At 41.0% G+C, this 4,374-nt stretch overlaps 1 protein-coding gene across 1 annotated transcript in view; it reads left to right on the forward strand.

Moving 5' to 3' along the window:
- The window catches only part of LOC106530676 (glutamate receptor ionotropic, delta-1), a gene marked incomplete at its 3' end in the record, with an annotated part of 326,888 nt that overhangs the window by 139,222 nt on the left and 183,292 nt on the right, over positions 1-4,374 (forward strand).

The raw sequence follows: 4,374 nt of genomic DNA on the forward strand, positions 1-4,374 counted from the left end.
TATGATTCCTTTTAGTTGTTGTAATCCTCCTATCCTTCCTGAGGTCAGAGGTCACAGCTCTCTTTGACGTCCATGTACACGAGTTCAGAATCTTTATGAAACTCAGAAAAAGTCACGACGTTCTAAAGGGAGATATTCAGACAGGAAGTGGACTCGGCTGCAGTGAAACGTTTGGGAACCAAGTCTGGAGAGTTTCTGAGTCCAGCAGGATCCTCTGCAGATTCCTCCGGTGTTTTCCATTTGACTGGAGCCCGGCGCCCTGCGGGGAGGGTATCCGTGGTAAACGCGAGGTCAGCGGTGCCGTGGGGGGCCATGTAGCGCTAACGGGGACGGCGTCGAGAGCTCGCAGCTTCCTGCCGCAGTCAGATGGTGTTTGATCACAGGAACGCCGACGAGGCGCGGTGACCTCACTGACCTCACATGGAGCAGGAGGTCCTGGTGTGGCCCGAGGGTCAGACAGGTGGAATAAACCACTGGTTTAGCCAAAGAAAGTTCTACAGGCCTTACAGGAAAACATCTCTGAAMGTTCTTCATCCAAACAGAACTTAGTTTTCTCTTTACTGTGTCTGTTTTATGGCCTTTTATGTCTCTGAGCTGAACAGAAGATAAATCTAAGACTCTGGAACTTTATATCCTGGCTTGTAAATAATGTTGCTAAATTATTTATTTAAACCGTCTCCAGATCTTCGACTGAGCTCTTGGAAATAAATCGTATCGTGTTGACTTTTAACGGTTATGATTGTGTGTTTAGGTGAAGGGGGGCAAAAAGGAAATGAAGCTGAGTGTGTTCAACGTTTGAACCTGCAGGATTTCATGCATGATGTRTTTAAGGTGATCGTTATTCTGATTCATCATCACTTAATCACCTAATTTKATTCAAATTTGAAGAATCTTACCAGGTGAAATAGTAAAACTCCATTGGCAGATTGTTTTCWCTTRATTTCCAGGCTAACAAGATTATTAATCTTACACATTCTCTTCTTGTTTAGTAAATCAGTCTCAAAATGTTTTGTTTTTGGCTGGATATAATATTTTTAAACGTAGTTTTGGGTAGTTTTTGTTTTTTATTGTCTCATCAATTCAAACCAGGCCCAGGGTTTGAAAAAGCAGCTGCTCTAAAGAAGACAAACGTTTCTTCAGTTTTTAAAAATCAAACGAGATTCACAAACCTGCCGATTAAAATACCCAAAGTTTTATTAGTTGTTAAAAGGACGTCTTCTATTTCTGAAAGCAGAGACTGGTTCCTGCTGCTTTTTGTGTGGAAATGACGAGTCGAAGACGATATTGGGTGTTTTTGATCAGACATCTTGTTTGACAGTTTTAGGTTGCTGTTATTTTCAGATTCAACATGATGGTTTTAAACGATGAGCCTAAATTTAGCGGCTTGTTCTTTATCTGAAGATACTTCCTGTTTCCTTCATGTCCCCGGTGTTCGTTGACGGAGCGTTGGCAGTAAAACCATAACGTAATGCAGCTCGTTGGATCCAAAGCACATGAATATCACAAAAATCTCATATCTTTAAGCTTCGGATTTGTTATTAAGTTAAACGTTTCAGAGTTTATGAAGAGACGAACATAAGGTGACTAAATGAGATATTTGATTGTGATGATATAAAACTGACTGATCTGACTGCAGGAATGTGTGTGTGGGCATGTTATGGTTACATCGTAGGAATCAGTGGTGGGCACCAGCCCGCTAAAGTACAAATCCGCTAATTGCGGACGTAAATATTTCATTTGTGCTTTAGCAGTCTTACTAATTTTTATAATTCATAAGCAGATTTGTGCTTTCTAAAATTAAAATACAGTACCGCTAATAACTAATTATCTACCAGTCATCATTATSTTGAACAGCAGAAGGTATGACTGTCAGTGAATCACAACACGTGATCTATCCAACAGCACCCCTCCCAGATAAACACACTTATTGTGAAGGTATACATCCTGCTGACTGTTGCTTTCGATCACGGTTCTGATTTCCCACAATGCTTTGTGTCTGCTTACGTAGCACGAAGGCAATGTTAAGAACTCCCTGTCCCAGTTAAAACAGTTAACGTTTGTAATCCATACTAAAATTGTTTATGTATTGATTTATTTTACTTTACAATCGGAGCTCCTTTTTTAAAAAAATAAAGTTTAAATGCTGGAGCTCAATTGGTCGAAGTAACGGGGTTAGAGATGCAGAAATGATTTAAAGATGTTATGGTGATGAAGACTGACATCTAGTTGTCAACTGGAGCAACTACATGGAGAACTTTAAAATCCAAGCTCTTATTTTGAAGGGAAGATAGTTTCATGTTCTCCGTGCTTTCGTTTCCCGTCACAAATCAGATCCATCATGTACCCAGAATGCATCGCTTCAGTTTTCCAATAAACAGTTTTAAAATTACTTTATTGATGCTTCTTTAATGAAAAATCTACAACAAACAAAAGAAAAAGACAAAGAAGCAGCCGAACTAGCAATCCTCAACAACTTTTTAATTTTTACACCAGGCATTAAAGGTCCGTTTCAGGAAATCACATCCCCAGCAATCGGCGGTTGTAGGAATAAGCTGTAAAAGAGTTCATACACCACTAGTTGGCAGTGTTGTAAATATATTGTACATTAATTATTGCCAGCTAGTAAGTGTCAAATTGAACTTGCGCTTTAACATTAGCTTCTATGGCATACATTTTTCTATGGCATAAGCGCTTCAGAAATTGCGGAGCTAATTTTTGGATTAGCGCTGCCCACCACTGGTAGGAACCAATTTCCAGAAAAAGACAGCCTTGTGGGGACCAAAGCCCAGTCCTCACAGGTATATAAAATTACCAGAAGATGAATGGAAGTCAATCCTTGGTCCCCACAGGGAATTAAAAACAAACCTATGTGTGTTTGTGTGGACCAGGAGGGGCGTGGAGTGTGCATAATATACAATCGACRTGACTGACAGCTGCTGAGCTCCTCCCCATGCAGAGAGACATTCTGCTGCCTCCTCTTACCCAGCATGCACCTGGGCTGTTAGGGAATTAAAGTGTCTTCACCCACAGCTGTTCACCGAGAGGGACGCAACATCTGCTGCAGAGCTCCGAGATCAGCTCTGCTCGTAAAGATGAAGGTGAAGAACTTCATCAGAACGAACAACGTCCTAAAAATAAAATATGAGTTTTTATTCTTCTCCCTTCATAAACCAAAACATTACGACCAGGACCAGGCCTCAGGCATAAAGTTTGTTTAATCTTAGAAACACAAACCTGTAATTGAGTTTTCCACCATGTGAATCCTGCAGATATAAAACTATATGGAGCTTGTTTTGCTCTGAATCCCTTCGCTGACCGATTCTGTGACTTGAGCGGATTTGACGGCACGTCTCTGTTGTACAGTTTCCCTCCTCGCGCCGACTCCCTCTGAAACCATCAGCATGAATGAAAGCTGCAGGTTTCAGCTCGCAGAACCCGACGGACTAATGAGGGCGAGCGTGTCGAGTGCTGAGGAGGAGCGCCTTAATAAGACATGAGACTCACGCACGCTCGTTTCTGGATGGGATTTCTTCATCTTTAATTCATCATCGGATCGCAGCGTCAGCCTGGGAACCAGCCTGGGAGACGAGTGTGAGATCAGATTAGTGCAGCTGAGGAGGGGGTTGCTGTTGGTTCTGCTGAGGGGGGTCGCTGTTAGTGTCATTGATGTATATTACTGGATTGGTCATCCCTGCCTGGGGCATGTTGCGCAAGGCAGATTTTTATGCATTGCGCTAATGCTAATGCTAACTATTGAAATCAAAGAGCAGAACATGGTCCAAACAAACTTGTAATAAATCTATAAATGACACAAATTCTATGCAGAAATTAGGACAAGTTTACAAAAGCAAATAGTTTCACAGCTAAATATTACACATACTTAACCAAAACTAATGATTTTAACTCTAAAACCTGTATGCTAACAATCAAAAGCTTCATTTATCATGTTTAACCTTTTTTAAAATTAATTATTTGTTGTCAAATATATTATTTACTGATGTAAAACAGGTAAAATAAGAAAAAGAAAAAAATAAGTAGATCCTCTGGATGGGTTCTTCTTTAGTGAAACGTTTTGTCTCTCCTCAAAGAGACTTCTTCAGTCTGAGTTTCAGGTGAATTCAGCCTTATAAGCTCCGCCTCCACATGGACAAACAGGTTAGTCACATGCAAAAGAGGACCATCAGCCTAACAATAGGCTCGATTAGCTCTATTGTTCATAGAGGGTCATGTGCTTCATCACCTGACTATCGTTGGGGCCCTGATTCACACCTTTTGCTCACAGAGGGCTGAGTTATACTTACAATAACAGCGTTGAAGGAGGAGGACAACTGGACACGAAGACCTCCACTTCTGTTTAATGATGGACGGTTTTTC

This window comes from Austrofundulus limnaeus, unplaced genomic scaffold, assembly GCF_001266775.1.
Source record: "Austrofundulus limnaeus strain Quisiro unplaced genomic scaffold, Austrofundulus_limnaeus-1.0 Scaffold545, whole genome shotgun sequence".
Lineage (NCBI taxonomy): Eukaryota > Metazoa > Chordata > Actinopteri > Cyprinodontiformes > Rivulidae > Austrofundulus > Austrofundulus limnaeus.